This window comes from Xiphias gladius, chromosome 2, assembly GCF_016859285.1.
Source record: "Xiphias gladius isolate SHS-SW01 ecotype Sanya breed wild chromosome 2, ASM1685928v1, whole genome shotgun sequence".
NCBI lineage: Eukaryota > Metazoa > Chordata > Actinopteri > Istiophoriformes > Xiphiidae > Xiphias > Xiphias gladius.
This window is the reverse complement of record NC_053401.1, coordinates 3776563-3794757: the sequence shown is the minus strand read 5'-3', so window position 1 is coordinate 3794757 and position 18195 is coordinate 3776563.

The following is an 18195-nucleotide window of genomic DNA, read 5'->3' as shown; positions in this document are numbered from 1 at the left end:
AAACTGATGCCGTCCATCTCTTTCAAACGTTCTTTGCAAATCCCCAAGTGCTCCACTGGCAGTTCTATCTTCACCTCCATCTATCCTGGTCAAGTTGTGGATGTAATTTGTCATGGAGCAGGTTTTGATGGTGGCAACAGATAACTGACTAAACGCCTCACCTATTGCCAAGCTGTCACTCACATTATAATTAGAGGGGCGGAACTGAGCGCAGATGTTTTAATCATGGACAATCCGACGGGGACTTTGTGTAAATGACTGAGCAAGTGCAGAGTTGGTGCAAAAATGACCCACTTTCCATTTTTAAGCGTCATACTTCGGCTCAGGAACCAGAGTTGAATGTTTGGTTAGTTTTCAAGGCTGCATTTGTCAGGAGTGGCTGGCAACTATTAGACAACAATCAACTGTTGAATGGATTGTCATGAAATTTGCTACGGACGCGCTACCCTCAGGACAAATAGTAAACAACTTTGGTGATCCCTTAATATTTCTAGCAGGGTTATCTTGTCAACATTTCAACCAAATGCCCACAAAGCTAGTGACACTCCCACGAGCCCAGGCTGTATGTTAGGATGTTACGCTAACATGCTAACTTTGTCTCGGCAACAGGTAAGCACGCTGATGTTAGCATCTTGATCAAAGCGCGGCAGCGGCAGCTAGCATGGCTGTAGAGTCATGGACTTGTGACTCAGTTAGATGATTATTCTTCGTGACAAAGGCAGAATATTGGAAATGATAAAAGGGGACTGAATAACAGAAATATTTTTTGATTTACATTTAAAAATTGTTAAAATTTCTCAACACTTTTGTGTAAATGCCAAAGTTTTAAATCTGAGTTTGTTTTCCATACTTTTTAAGACTCTCCATGCCCGTGCTAGAGTTGTTAGTAGCGCTTAGAAACTTTTTTCTCTCTTTGCCATGCATCAGTGCATTTCAAAAACCAGGGGCTTAGCACTTTTGCTAGAAAACGTGACGTAGTATTTTGTTTCAGATGTCAAACCGAACTCTCTGCCTGCGCTTCTGTAAAGTTCTACGGGTCATGGAGCTGAAACTCGCAGAGACGCCGTCATAACAAAATCATCCTGCGTTGAACCACTTTTTGCCTCCGTGAAACCGAGGCGTTTCCCTCCCCTATCCTTGTCCTCCTCACCCCCCCCCCCTCCCCCGCTCTCACTTTTCCTTCGAAGATATGCCATGCAAGACTTACACAATACTAGGCTTGAGTAAACCTGCTCTGTGCTTCTAAACAGCCGAATAGCAATTCCTCCAATGACCCCCATAAGCACTGAAGATTACGTTATTAAATGAGAAACGGCGATTATGGCTATATTTACAACTTACTTAGCCCCTACTAAAATCAGCATCCCAAAAGAGAAATATGAAAAATATAGATTTATTGCCTGCTTAGGTACCCAAGCCAGGATCATCTGTGCTTATACTTTATATTTCTATTTTCAGACTGGTATATTTGCAAAAAATGTGCTTTTTCTTTGGGGAGGATGAAAAATGTTCGGCTGTAGTTTAGGACCAAATTTACTTGCAATGTCCCACAAGAAAATGTGTCAATTTTGGTGTGCGTGCGGAGTTAAAAAGCAACGAGGGGAGTAAGGAAGTGAGCTCTGCACAGCTTAGTGCGACTCTTCAGACACAGAGGCAAACGCTCCTATTTCTGAGAGGCCGGGCATTGATGTGGGATTGCGATGTGTAACTGCATAACAGATGCATAACAGAGCGTAGAGGAAAATAGCAAAACGGAGTGAAGATTGAGGAAGAAATCAAGAAATAGAGATGTGTGTATTTATACTGTATCTCCGCTCTGCACATTGGAGTGTGTTTGTGAGTGTGATTTCTCTCATGTATCGCTTGCACTGAGAAGAGCTGGCTGATGATAAACAGGATTAGCGGATTATTAGAGGGGGCTGAGGTGTGTGTACAAGTGTGTAACGCGAGAATGTGACAGAGATGCGAGTGTCTATGCGTCTGTGTGCATTCGTAGCCGCTGTTTGCTTATTTTCCTCCCATTTCCTGGTCACACCCACACTCAACTTCTCTCAGTAGCCGCGCTTTTGAAAATCCTCAAAATAGCAGTCCAATCAATGCTTGACCTGTCTCTGCATCAGTCCCACACACCTAGTCGCGCTTCCGTGCATTTCACGTTGCGGTATCTGTGTCACCAACCCAGTGCTCCCGGGGAGGGATCCCACCGCCACGAGAGACGAAATGAAGTCATTAGCCGGACATCACCCTCTGCTCCCCTTATTTCTATACCTGACAAAGTCGCCGCCGATGTGTCAGCGGCGCAGTGACTAGCAGCCGAAATTGCATGAAGTTAACAGAAAGGGGAAAGAAGAAAGAGCACGGATCTATTCATTACCAGGTAATGGAGAATGATGAAAGGGGAAGTGTGAAATAGCAGATAGCGATGTGACTGTGCATATTTGAAAGGGAAGAAAAGGAAGGCCAGAGGGAGCCAAGCAGCTATCACAGCCGGGCCGATAAGTGGCCCCCATAATCGAAATGCTATCTGTTAACGAAAATTAGTGCGACCCTGCAAGGTTGCCTGTTAGAATCCCTTGACAGGCAAGAAATATATGGGTGCGGATTGTGAATGAGTAACACACACTCTTAACTCTCAACAAACGCCGTTAATGTCCCTGTGAATGAGACAGCTGTGTCAGTGACTAAAGATAACAAACTATGGTCGTACTGTGCCGCTTATAGTCCCCAAACAAGAATAAAAGTCTAAACCTAATGCTCACTGTTTTTCCCGAAAGCAAAATTACTGGATAGATTAAAAACGGAGAGAAAATTCTTCTCACATCTTTGCTCCTTGTCGGACGCAAAATGAAAAGTTTGACCTGCTGTTTGGCGCTAGAGGCACGATCGTGCGACCTAAGCCACAGGTTTGTCTTCTGTACAGTGTCCAGTTTAGGACATCTTAGATTGTACTGTCAGACCTTTGTCAGTCTATACTGCACTTCATGAACTGCAGTTGTGGTAAAGCACATCTGTGCTATGAATTAAATCTTAACATTAAATAATTAATTATGTATATATATATATATATATATATATATATATAAATATATATATATATATATAAATATAAAAATACATACATACATATAAGTATATCAATACATATACACATACACACACATATATATATATATATATATATACACACACACACACACACACACACACACACAATCATATACATACATATACACATATACATATACATACATATACAAACACACATACACACATATACATATAAACACACACACACATATATATATATATACACACAACACACACACACATATATATATATACACACAACACACACACACATATATATATATATATATATATATATATACACACAACACACACACACATATATATATATATATATATATATATATACACAGATATATATATATATATATATATACATATATATATATACACACACAACACACACACACACACCAATGCAAATTTTTCTGAAATCAGCATCTCTACATGTATGACAGTACACCTCATTCTACTTACTGAGGTACTGATTAGGTGATCACATGAACCAAATCTTATTTAATGAGGAAAAGTATAAAAACCACTGCTGTGGACTATACTATCGTGCAATAGGAGCAGCTGGATGGCAAAAACAGTGTTAGTAGTACCTCAAAAGTAATTGGAATCAAAAAATAACTGGGGTTGCTTCAGCAAGTCTCTGCGAAGGACACATGAATCAAGCCACGTACAAGGTTATCCTAAAACTTGCTTCTTTCTGTTCTGACAATGTTCCCCAACTCTGAGGAATGGTTTTTCCAGCAGGACAATGCTCCATGCCACACAGTTAGGTCGATCAAGGTGGACCAGCAGATCAAGACCCTGTCATGGCCAGCCCAATCTCCAGACCTGAACCCCATTGAAATCCTCTGGAATTTGATCAAGAGGACGATGGATGGTCACAAGCCATCAAACAAAGCTGAGCTGCTTGAATTTTTTATGCCAGGAGTGGCAGAAAGTCACCCGACAGCAATGTGAAAGACTGGTGGAGAGCATGCCAAGACGCATGAAGAATGTGATTGAAAATCAGGGTTATTCCACCAAACACTGATTTCTGAACTCTACCCTAGTTAAAACATTAGTATTGTGTTGTTTAAAAATGAATATGGACTTGTTTTCTTTGCATTATTTGAGGTCTGAAAACACTGCATCTTTTTTTTTACTCAAACACATACCTATAAAATAGTAAAATCAGAGAAACTGATCATTTTTCAGTGGTATCTTAATGTTTCCCGGAGCTGTATGTATGTATATATATATATATATATACAGACACATATACACACACACATAAATATATATACACACATATACACACACACATAAATATATATACACACATATATATATATATATATGTATATAACATGCTACTAAGATGCTAATGTTAGAAGGACTCACAACAACTGCTTCCATTAAAATTTCTCAATAAAAAATGTCTCAATAACATTTCAAGTTATTAAGACGAAACTTTTCTGTATTAATTTAGGAAAAGCTAAATTCTTCAATCCCAAAACGACAAAATGTCAAGCACAAAGGAGGTTGATTTTTTAACCCAAATTTACGGCGGCCCCTAAGGAGAAAGCACATACAAGAGAGAAATCCCAAACATTAAGGGGAAACATGCTCCAAATTCAGAAATGCCACAGACACAAAAACACATGCAACAAGAATGACTAATTCAGATATCGAGCTGCTGAGATGATGTGTCCCTTAATGTTTGTGCTTTCTCCCTTGTGTAGGTTTTCGTATTTGTAGCATTTTTTCATGCGGAGCGTGCTTCCCTTAATGTCACCACTTTCACTCTGGTAGTTGCTTGCTCTTTGTATGGGCCACTATACAAACTTGCTCTGGCCAACTCCAATTTCTCATTGTATTAAAGCAGAAAATAAAGCCAGGAACAGATTGCAATATTGCAAGTCCCTTAGGAGATCAAATGTGTAAAAAATAATGATTTTGGACTCCGTACCTGAGCAAGATAATCGTGTGTTTTCATAGTAAATCAACAGGGTTCACAATGGATGATTAATAGTTCTCCAGTCATCATCAGTGTTTAGGTCTTTGCAATTTTCAAACTGGAAAAACCATGGCAGCTCTCCTCAAAAATTGGTTTCTGAATAAATATGAGGTGAGAAATAGGTCAAGCAGTTGCACAATAATGCTTTGTTTTATCTACAACAACAAATTTTAATACTTACAAATGAATTTTTGGATCTTGGAGAGACAGCAAGTCGGGGGCTAAATTCAATTTCTGACGATGTTGTGTCCAGAAAACTAGGATTTAACATGAAAAAGTGCTTTACGACAAAAAAAAAAATGGCGTAAAACTTTCTAATTTAAAAGTTTTCAGTTTATTCTCTGTAGTAAAGGGCAGGGGGAGAGAACTTCTCAACTAAGAGTGCTGTTTGTGAGAGGAAGCTTTATGGGAAATGTGGTTTTAATTTTTGAGGAACACACGCTTCTTAACACCAATGGTGCGAGACAGAAGCTTCCACTTTGTGTATGGTAATCAAGCAAGAGCATTAATTTGACAAACAGTGAGACACTGAGGGAGTTACCTCAGTTAAAACTGTGCCAGAAGGTACAAGCAGTGGCTACCGGCATAGGCGAAACTGTAGATGTGTGTCGCAGTGGACTGTAACTTAGCCACCTCCTGGGATTGTTGGTAAAATATAGTCTGCGCGCAAATATTGACAGTCCGCTGAGCATAGGCACATATGCACAAAAAGACACACACAGACACACACACAGACACACACACAGACACACACACACACACACACAAATGGAAACACACACACACACACACACACACACACAGACACTTCTAGATGGGAAACCAGACTTTCAGTTGGTGGTCTTTCCTGTCTGTGCAGCACAGGTGTGTGTGGTGTGTGTGCGTGTGCGTGTTTGACTCCCTCTCTGTCTTTAAGGTAACGCTTAATTAGACCACAAACCGACAACTGTGTGTTTTCAGAAGCCATAAAAATAAAAAAAAAAGGGTACATTTTCGCTTGAATTCTCATTCCTAAGCAGCGTCTTTGTCAATAAAAGTGTGTAAGTCTTTAAAACGTCACAACAGCAACACGCTGCCGAGTAAAAACTGCACTTTTCCAAGACACGTATCACATTGTGCCCCCCCACACACACACACACACAAACACCCACAGTCCCTCCAGCCTCTTATAGAGCATCCTGTTCACAAACACCTCTAGAGCAAGTTATTTTGTGCTTCTCGGGCTCACTTGTACAAAGGAAGAATTAGGGAACTTATTTGTGTTGTAGCGTGCACTCACTTCTACAAAGGGGGAATTAGGAAGTTATTTGTGTAGCTCATGTTCACTTTTTAAGAGAGCAAGCCATCAGTGGAGCTGTTTATCTGTGCCTGTACAAAGCCAGGATTAGGGCCCTGTCTTTGAGGCCCGCTCCGTAATCCCTTTATGGATGTCACCTGTCATCTCTCTCTAATCACCCTCCAACTTTCTCTCTCCCTCCGTACCTCCGCCTCCCCCGCCCGCCTCCCCCTCCTTCCGTCGGCCCCCCGCTATCTGCTCATCACAACTGCCTTTCGCTTGTTTCCCTGGGATGGAGATGAAGAAAAGGGAGGCAAAAGCGGAGCGAGTTCAAGAGTGAAGGATGGTGAGAGCGAGAGATGGGGTTTAGGGAAATCGGAGTTCATAGGAAGAAGGGAGCGCGGTGGGGAGCACACACATGCAAACATACACACCCTGGCACCCAGCCTAATACCACCCGGAGGCCACGAAGCTAGCTCCCCTCTCCTTCCGCATCTCCGTCTTCTTCTCTCCACCTCCCTGCATTTTCATCGCTGCCTCCATCTCCACACCGATTTTTTTTTAACTTCTCTCCATCGCTTTCATATCTTTTACCTTTGTTGATCTCACTCGCGTCCTGCCAGCTCCCTCCGTCTTTTCATCCCTGAGTCTTTGACTGCTCCCAGGCCTATAATGCCTTGTGTGTATGTCCACCTATCCATCCATCCATCCGTCCGTCCATCCATCCATCCATCCTGTCCTATCTGTCCATCCATCTCTACTCATCTCCTCTCAGCTTGCATGTTTAATGTGATATATTTATCCTGCATGTAATGCAAGCCGCAGCTGTCCATTAGTCAATTATGAAATTTAATCGTAACAATTATGAGAATCCATAGCGATTAACGCAGCATTTCCTCTTTCATTTACCCCTGATGATTTTGCAGTGGGGCCATGAATCCTAGCTTCCTTATCTCTGGCTAACCCCCCCCCCCTCCTGAGCTTTTCTCTCTCTTTTCATAAGGCAAACTTTTCATCACTCTTTCCAAAACAACCTTTCCAGACAGGCCTCAGCTCACTACTTTAAGCCAGCTAATCGAAACTGTGAATGAAAGTGTGGTTTAAAGAAGCGAAGGAAAAAAAGTATATCTCATTAGGCCTTGTCTGGCCTCCATCACATTAAGCCTTCTCCCTTTCTTTCTGTTTCTGGGCAGTAGAGCGGTGCAGTAGCGTGCGCGGGGCCAGGGACTGAGGAATCTGATAGGGATAAACCAATTTGCCGTCCACACAAACATCCCAGCAGGCTTACGCCCCCGCCCCGGCTCCCACTGCTCATTTAAGATGGCGGTCGGAGAGGCCAGCAATTAAGTTTTAATTAGGTGGGGTAATTATTGCCGGGCAGGAAGTATCAGACGCCAGGCTGATTGTTCTCTGGCCCAAGGAGGAGGGGATGTTAGTTAATGGGGGGGTGAGGAGACAAGGAAGGAGGCGAGGAGTGGGAGACCTTTACACCCACAGCCCCCCCCCACCACCACCACCACCACCACCCACCCACCCACCCCCACTCACAGTGTCCATAACCTTGAATGCTGAATGTAGGTGAAAGTTTCAGCCAGGGTCATGTGATGATCAGGAGCTCACGACACCTGTTTCACACACCCACACACACACACACACACACACACACACACACACACACACACACACACACACACACACACACACACACACACACACACACACACACACACACACAAATGTTTAAGTCAACATAAGTCTAAAATCTGAACAAAAATGTTTTTACGGAGACCCCAGAAAATGGAGCTCCAATGATACCACACAGATATTGTGTGAATCACACCATGTAAGCCATAACAAAAAAAAATTTCATTGTCATCATTATCACCCTGTGTTCTGTATATACCATCCTGTAAATCTCTTCCAAAGGATCCCTGAGAAAATATTTCATATCACAGATATGTGTGGGCCTGATGTGTGTTGTAGCTCACCTGCCTCTGCTGCGATTGACAGGACTCAAGCCCGTCAGGCGACTCTTTACGGACATTTTGCCAGATTTTCGATTGGCTCAAAAGGTCAGGGAAATCAGCCAACGTAAGTGAGAATTTCTCAGGAGCCATTTGCACGTACGCCAATCAAAGTTCAATAGACCAAAAAGGGCTGGCGTGTAAAATAAAAAAAAATGTTGCCAGATACACACAGTATATCGAGAATATGCTGTGGAGTGAGTCTACTGAAGGACACAATTTGATAGTTTTATGAGTCAAGTCTCAATTTGGGTTTATAATATAACAATTGTATACAGCTAGAGATTGTAGGTCGGTATTGTAAAGCCCATACTGGCTTTTAGAAAATACCGATTTTTAATGAATATTGTAGGGAACATGATTTATGGTAGCAGGCCGCCGTGACATTTGTTTGGTTAATTGTTTCTATGGAGGCAACCAGACTGACAGTAAAGAGACGTGACTAATGCTGCATGAATGTCTCCCATCAAATAAAGTATAATGTGACACTCTTGCAAACAAAAGCATATAAATGCCTCTCCATGCATATGTGCATATGTGTGAGCTGATACACACATATGTACAAATTAAAAATAAATAAATAAAAAAGACACACTCATAGACCCTATTAGTAAGCATCATCCATTGGGGAGTGGGGGATTCACCCACAAAAATCCCTGACACCCCCGTACCATCTCTTATCAGCAGACACCACCAACCTCCCCACACACACACACACACACACACACAAACAGACCATCAGTGATGTCACGAGGCTAATCTCGTCGCGCCTCGGAACCCAATTAAAAAACAGAGATGTGTGGCTGCCAACATCAGGAATCTAATCACATTCCAGGAAAAGGCACGTAATTTCCTTGGCTTTCTGTTGGGGTCGAGATAGAGATTGAGAGTACGGGCGGCGGGGACGGGCGCAGCTCATCACACTCGGGCCCCAAAGGTAGGCCTGAAGGGTGGCGGGGTCGGGCTGGGGTGCGTGCGTGTATGTTGGTGTATATGTGTGTGTGTGTGTGTGTGTGTGTGTGTGTGTGTGGCAGTACGGGAGGGTATGGAGGAAATGAAGCGGTTATAGGCACAGAAACATTGCCAGGAAAAAAAAAAAAGAAAAAAAAAAAAAAAGACACTGAATAAACAACAACGAAGCATTAATCCATCTCACCACCCCACCCACAGGCACAACAATAGCAACAGAAACAAACACAATAACTCCATAGGGGTTACCATACCATGTTCTAGTTGTAACTGGTATTAATATGGGGGCTGATGTACAGCGTGCACATATGTGTGCGTCAGAGAGTATGCTGCTTCTAAACAGACCATATAAAGGATGGATATAAGACACTTAAGCAACAACTTACACAACTGGAAAACTGGGGAACATGTTTGATGAACGTTTCAGTTTTGGAAACTCTCATTTAAAGCCAGAGTATGTGATCTAAATAAACAAAAGACATCACAAAACACATGAGTAGAAACATTGATGACTGGTAACTTTAACACACTGACCAACAACTTCATCTAAGCTATTAAAGGGGCAGCACACTAGTTTTACACAAAAAGGTCAGTTTACTAGTCATGGTCAAGAATACTACTCAACCTTTGTTGAGTTTCTGTGGTTCCAGAGAAGCACTGTCATGTCTAAAACAAGGACTTCTGCCCCGCGGTTCTATCCCCTCCGCCAACCAGTCAGGCACAGTTTACATCCGTGTCTGTCCAGACTCAAATCATATGTATGTAGTGAAGGCTTTTCAACCCGGCAGCGCAGAAGGTCTACAATCGCCACAGTCTCGAGGTGGGCACCCAAGATTAGTGTCACCAGTTCAGTATCTGACCAAATGTGGAACATGGTCAGAATCTCCCCCTTCTGTTCCTGAGTTGTGGCGTTGAATACGGGCTAGAGAAGCGTTTTTGCAGAACATTATGATGTCACGGTGAAGCTGACCTTTGACCTTTTGGATGTAAAAAGTCGTCACTTCATCATTGTATCCTATTACATATTTGTGTGAAATTTTGTCATAATTGGCGATATGAATTCTTGAGTTATGGCCAAAAACGTGTGTTGTGAGGTCACAGTGACCTTGACCTTTGACCTTTACCCCCGAAATCTCGTCAGTTCATCCTTGAGTCCAAGTGAACGTTTAACTGAAGAAATTTCCCTCAAGGTGTTCCTGTGATACACAGCTAAGTTGTTGGAGCATAGTTTTTATTTGATTCTATGACATTTCTGAGGCTGTTAATGGTTTGTTTACATCACTAATGTTTGGAAATCCAGGGGCTGAAACGATCAAATCAGTTATTTAACACTGGAAAATGCATCTATAACTATCACTCTTAATAATACACGTGAATCTAGCCATAAGTTATATATTAAAAATATTACTGATAGTACATTTAACGACCAGTTAGATTTAGTGAACACATACCAACCACGTTCTGCCATCACACATTCTGCCAGGTTGCTGAAAAATCACAATACTCAGGCTACTTTAAAACTTAACCAAAACAAACTTGCTCGTGTTTCTTTCTCTTTTCTAATTTCCTGTATTTCTTCTCTTTTCCTGCGCTCAGCCTACACTATCATTTGATTGGATAACCCGTTCACGTAACACAACATTACATACTACCGACATTAGTGCAGCACAGAGAATTAATTCACTTTCGTTTTCTTTTGAAATAACAGGAATTGATACGAGACATGTGCTAATGGACATCAGTCAAACTGCAAAATTGGAATCCTACTGTAAATCAAACTTAGAGAGAAAGCTACCTGCTTTCCTGAAGATTTTATACTTTATTTTTAGTATAGTGTAATATGACGTATCCAGTGTAACTGCGACTCAGTGCACTGTGGGACAAAAGGGTCCATCAACAAACTCAATAATGAAGCGATTTTAGGACGCATCTGACATCCTTGAACATACTTACTTTTTCTCAGTTTTTCAGTATGAACACATTGCAGGTCCTGAAACCACAACTGCCTAAACTAGCAAAGTATTGCTCCAATCCTGGAAAACTTAGTTATGATAACCACATTACAGCTTATTGACCTGAGTCATGCTGAGTTTTCTCATCCTCGGAGGAGAGCCGGAATGGAGATCGGCCTGAATTTTGGGGATATGTGTGTGTGTGTGTGTGTGTGTGTGTGGTTGGGGGGGGGTAAAGTGATAAAGGTGGTCAGTTCATGACCTGGTCAGGAATGCAGTCACCCTTTGGACGAGAGCCACAGGGACTTTACACCAGGGGGAAACTCTATAGCTCAAGTAGAAAGCCCTGTCAATCAGGGGAGGGGAGGCCCGTCACTCTGGCCCGATATACACTCCTACAGATGCACCAATGCAGACCAAATGGAGTCTGTCAAAGAAATACTCTTCCTCTTTCTTTTGATTTTCTGTCTTGAGAAATGCACTGCTCTCTCTCTCTCTCTCTCTCTCTCTCTCTCTCTCTCTCTCTCTCTCTCTCTCTGCATGGGGGGGGGTTGCTCCATCTTGCTGAGATGGGAGCAAACACAGTTGACAGCTTCCTTCCTCACAGTAAACATTGCAGCGCCACTTAGACATGGGTCAGGGACAAGAACACTCCTCCACCTCCCAACCACTGCCTTACTCACCCACTAAAAGAGTAACCCACCCCCCTCCTCCTCCTCCTCCTCCACCTCTCCATGCACCCAGACATGTGACCCAATGGTCCGCATTACCTTTCATCTCTTCGCAAACACACCCCGGGTATCGCCCCGTCCCTCTGCAATCCCCTACGCCCTCACACACAAACATACACACACTGCACTTACCCCTCTCAGCTTGCTCTTAGTGGACACTAAAGGGTCTTTTAGAAGCTGAGACAACACTGTGTCAACAGCTCCTCGCTGGTCTGAAGCAAGTTGAGAGACGGACACGCCAATTGGTGTTACCAACTTTAGGCAACATTCGGATACGATAACTTAAGAATTTTTTTTTTGATGGCGTTTAAACTGTAGGCATTACAGTCACCGCAACAGGCACGTCGAAAGTACTCTTCTCAAGCCTAAAGACAAACTTAGGATGAAAGAAGGAACCACTTTCTTGACTGGGCTGGTGACTAAGTTGGCTCACAAACGCAAAGCTTTGACTTTTTGGACTGCACAGTTGGTCAGTTGTTCATCAGTTAACTGACACCCACAGCACCAACTGAATGTCTGCTAATGGGCATGATGAAAGTTAAACGACAGTTAGCTAGCTGGGACAGCCAAGGACTGCTCTACCTGTGTCCGTAGTGTATGAACGGAACGGTATTCGAAGACTCGAGGGCTGAAAGAACGGGGGCAGCAGATGAATATGTTATCGGCATTTTGAAACTTTATGATTTTAAACTGCGTGGTTCTGTGATACTGTGGACCCAGGAATGTTTCTGGTGTCTACAGGTTTTACATACTTAACCAACAAGCCACCTGCGAAAACTCAAGTGATTCTCTTGTAAACTATTCAATCCATCACCAAGCGTCAGCGGTACGAACACAGGATTTATGGACTCCAAATGCAAGGAGGGAGCACATCATCTATAACTATCCACTAGAAAAATATTACCTAAAGATTTTATAGCCTTTAAGGGATTAAGTGAGCAACAACAGAAGAAGAGGCCCTAATATACCTGTGTGGATAGAATTCAAGTCAATCTGTTATTAGTTGGTTCTTGATACTCCACTTACGGGTCTGGAATGAACTGGTTTTGCCTCTGAAACGTATAACTGCGCACCGTTCTAATTCAAACCCACCGATTAGATACATCGCTGACATTTTATTGGAATCTTACACACATGAAATGATTTGGGCGGCTTCTGGTTCGCTCTGTACCGATTCAGGGAATTAATTGCTACGCTTTCATCTTGGTTTTCAGAACAAAGCTCATTTATTTATGCTGAATATTATGCCTGGCATGTCAATTAATTATCAGCAAATTTGTTGGTAAGATTCGGCGTGTGTGTGAGAGTAATTGAGCGTGTGTGTGTGTGTGTGTGTGTGTAATTGAGTGACGTTGCCTCCGTGGGGAGCTGGGGATCGGACTGCCAGTTGTAGATGCAGTTTTCACGTCCTAATTGAAGTTGGTCTTTTGAAGTAATTAAGATAAGGGTGTGGAGACAAAATAATTGGTATTATGCGACAGTAATTAAGCCATTCTGGGTTTTTTTTTCTGCCTTAATTCAACAGCGTCGGCTTTTCTTTACAAACAATGCGGCCGTCTGCAGCTGTCGTGTTGACTCGGCACTTTTCTTTCATCCCTGTTTGTGTTTTTGACTGTGGCCCTAAGATCACCTTACTGACCACAGGAGTACATGCTCACGTATTGCAATAAAACCAGTCACCAGTTTATTAGGTACCTATCCAGCACTGCATTCTATAAAATAAGAGCGCACACAGAACCCACTGCCTCCCGTGACCAGGTTAGAAGAGCAAAGCCGCTGTTATCGCATTTATTATAACAAATCACACCTTTATCAAAACTCCACTTTAGCTGTCCATGCTGTAGATATGGAGTGTGTGCGTCTGTGCGTGTCTGTGTTTATATGTTTGTGTATGATTTGTGTGTGTTCAAGTCTCAGTGGGAAGCGGACATCTTTGCTGCAAAGTGAACAGCTCAGAAAACACCACTTTAAGGAAATGGTAACCCCTCTTAACCCACCAGCAATATGTAGTTTCGCATTGTTCACCAGAAAGTGGACACCCTCCCTTCACACACACACACACACGCACAGAGTCTCAAACACACATTAATGCATTGTTTTAGGCTTCCTGACACTGAGCGTGTTTGCAAAAAAAAAAAAAAAAAAGCTACTTTAACATATCAGCCAATTTCTGAAGAGACTAATCTCACAAGGTGTGTGTTTCTCACTTATTTGCATTCTATAATTCAGGAGACGTCTCTCTCACACACACACACACACACACACACACACACACACACACACACACACACACACACACACAAATGTCTGCATCTGCACACACCGTCATTTGGGGCTGCAGGATTCTAAAGAATTGAACAAAAGGAACATCTTAAATGGTGGACACGTGTGTGTGTGCGTGTGTCTGTGTGTGTGTGTGTGTGTGTGTGTAGTGAGAGCATGTGTGTTCATGCTTGATTTTAGTGTTGGCACAACGTCAGCCAGCTTAATCCTGCCCCCCCCTCCCCCAAGCTTGGCCACAACTAAAACAGGAAATATACACTGCCTCCCGATGAACACACACTGCAACCAAAACCAGACTGTGTGTGTGTTTGTGTGCGCATGTGCGTTTGCGTGTGTGTGTGTGTGTGTTATGGGTGCACAAAGCTATTTTGGAGAGAAATGCTATGGCTAAATAAGAGGGAACATCTCACAACAATGCAGGTGCCACCAACAGTCTTGGGTGCTGTCCAATTTGGTAGCAGGGTGCTTGCCTGTGTGTGTGTGTGTGTGTGTGTGTGTGGGCTTGTGTCTGCGCGTGTGTGCGTCCTTTTCTCACTATGTGTGACATGACCTAGCTGTGGTTAAAAGCAGGAGTTGTCAGTGGAGTTAATAAAGGCTTCTGGAGCAGCGTCTTCCTTTGGTGGTTTGACCCCCACTCTGCTCTGCTTCCTTATTTTATGCCCATATGTGTTTGGTTGTTTCAATGTGTGAGCGTGTGCGAGTGGCTACCAGGAATGCATCAACACCTGATCACTTGTTTGGGGCCTCAGGGGGTTTCTCTTTCTCAGTTTGTGATTTTCTTCCTCTCACCTGCACTCAACCTCGCATTTCCTTGTACACGGTATCTGCAAAGAAACACTTGTATTAAAGTATTAAACCCTGAAACACTTTAATACATTTTAGGATATAGGCCTAATAAGTGCAGAATTATAGCACAACTTTGAGTAATTTCATGCCATAGTAAAATGTTGCTACTCATTTGTTGAAATGTAAGAAAATGGGTGAGCTGGGGTGAAAGGTTTTTCTGACATCACATTATTATGTAAAGTGTTTATTATGACTCAATAAGTGGTCTTTTAAAATCACGGTATAAGAAAGACACGAGAACTGACAAGTCATACAAATGAGAAAAATGTCATAGATCACTCACAGAAACTCCTTAAAGGTTCTTAGCGACTAGCAGTTGAGGGTCTTAGCAAAGTGTAAACAGACACTTAGACATTCTGCATCTTGTTTCAAATTAGTGATGAGACGTAAATAAAAATCTCAATTTAGTAACACGCAAAGTAGCCAGCCACAGAGTAGCCATACTGCCACTGTCCTACCAGCAGTCCTCGATACATCTTCTGCGATCTTGTCATGACACACACCTTTTCAGCGTCTTTTTATGGGTCAGATGAAGATTGATATATAGTTGATATCCCCCAGCTCTGCTCTGAATTGTGAAGTCGTGTTAATAAAGGCTTTAAAAACGTTTTTTTCTTTCTTTTTTTGCTGAGGCACCCTCGTATTTTCTGTTGTCTTCATGATTGACCCACGCTTGCAGCGGCGCTTCGGTGTTTATAATCCCGAACGTCTGTTTTGGTTTCAGCTGTTTTCACACATAAATCTTTACATTTCACACAGTGCAGAAACTGATATCAACCCAATGAAACAAAAAATTTACATTGCGACTCTTTGGGCTTGGCTGTTTGTTCTGAGGGTTAATTGCCAGTACAAACACCAAAACTTCCATAACAACAGCAGTGGCTTTGAGCTTTGAAGTGATGGATTTATAGATGTTGTGCAGGGGTTGCCTACACGCACGCGCGTGCATGCATACACAACACAAATGCAGACTTTACGCACACGCTCGCACCATAAAAGTGTCAGTTCGACCTGAACCTGCTCGCCCTATTAATCAATTTACCTTTCTCTCTGCCTTTTTTCCTCCCTCCGGGCTCTCGTTTGGTCGACCAAATTACCACGCAGAACCACCTCTGGGTGCTGCTAATGAGCACAGATTACCCCCTCTTAAAACCTCACCTGGCTGCCTGCCTCCGACCCAATTTTCAACACCGATTCATCTAGACAGGTAGCGACGGAGCAAAAATGCAGCTCTGCCCACCCGTAGCGGCCCTGCACCAATCAGAGTGCGGCAAAAACAAATCGGCGTATTGGGTAATTGTAATAAGAACCACAGAACCACAGCAACCTGGAGTGATCCGTCAATGCAGGCTGATCACTCCACCTAGTAAATCTTATCATAAAATTACAGCAGTATTGAAGAAGCTTCATTAGCAGGTGGCATAACTGAGGTTTGGGTGAAATCGACACATGTTTTAATAATGTAAACATTATAACGCTGAAAAGACTTCAAATGTGAATCTGATGAAAAGTATAAACGCTGTTCTAAATCAGCGCGAAAGTTACAGGATATTAAACTGCTGGTAAATGACAATACAATGTGACGAAACACCCGTGCCCATTGTTTTCTATGTAAGCCAGTCGCTGCAAAAAAGAGATGCCACCGTCCTACTTCCCAGTAATTCAGATCTGCCCTCCAGAAATGCAGCGATATTAACAGTTGCTCCCTGGTTTGGGACGCATGGGTTACTGTTCCTTGACTAAGGTGTCTACAACCAGACGCAAAGGGATGGAAGTTGGAAACTACCTTGGGCCACAAATCCCGTGGAATGTGGCGTCGGTCCGTGCTAAGTACTTGTTCCCACGAAAGTAAAATTTAGTCCTCATACAATGTATGTGTTTGGCTATGCGCTAGCAGCGTTTCGACAAGGCCTACAGCCCGAGACAAAAATCGATGCGCAGGTGCAGTAGCGACGTACTTTGATGGAAATAGACCGCAGGTGAAAAAACGGGCTTCAGGATGCAGCTTTGCGGGGAAAGTGCGATTCGAGCTAAAGCTGTCGAGCCGTTTGTCAGTTTGGACAAGTGTTTTAGTTCAAACCGAAGCATGTCTGCTTTGGCAGTTACACGGATGACTGAAAAACAGCTGATACATGTCTGACGTACGCCGCCAGTAATGCGGCATCCGGTGTGTGCTACAGGCGTCAAATGATGCGAAGTTACGTAGTGCGACTGGGTGTGTGTGCGCGTTGTCCTTTAGACTGACTACAAGCAAAACTTTGAAAAGGGGATGACAATATACCACAGCCTCTTGTTAATTGTTTGGTAAGAAGGCACGGTATCACACAAAAATGCAAAAACGAGACATTCCCATATAGAAGGTCATGAACCTGATGCTTTTGTTCTGATCTTGACAATAATTTCATCCTTACTTTTTTCAAACTCCGGATCATACGCAGAGCTATTCAGTTTATCTGTGGTTTCCACTATTTACTCTGACTGCTGACTATTAGAGTTTGTTGACATGCAAAGTGTAAGAGAGATTCACTCTCCTTTGTTGCTGGGATGTCAACAGTAAAATCGGGCAGACGGCCAAGCCCGGTCCCTGCACCTACTGAGTTCATCTGAAATTAGCGATGAGAAGGCTGTTCTGTGGAGAGGACAGTCAGAGGGCATGCGGCACACTCACACAGCTAGACAGGCGCGCATGCAAGTGTGCATGAAGTGACAATGTCAAAATATCGACACCTTTTTTTTCTTTTTTTCTTTTTTTTTTTGTTCCTCTGGGTCCCAGCGTGTGGGGAATGAAGAAATAACAGCACTAGTTAATTCCCCCTCTGAAAGGTGCAACATGTTGAAATGTAATGACTTGGCTTGCTGAACTGAAACCGAACACTGCTTTAAACCACAGAGGTGTCGTGGATGGGAGCCGAGAGAGAAAAGGGGCACGGAGGCAAAGGTTTCTTATCCAAATTAATACAGAGCCTCGCCTTTCTTTATTGAGTAATATAGACTGTTCCAACTCACAATGGCTCTT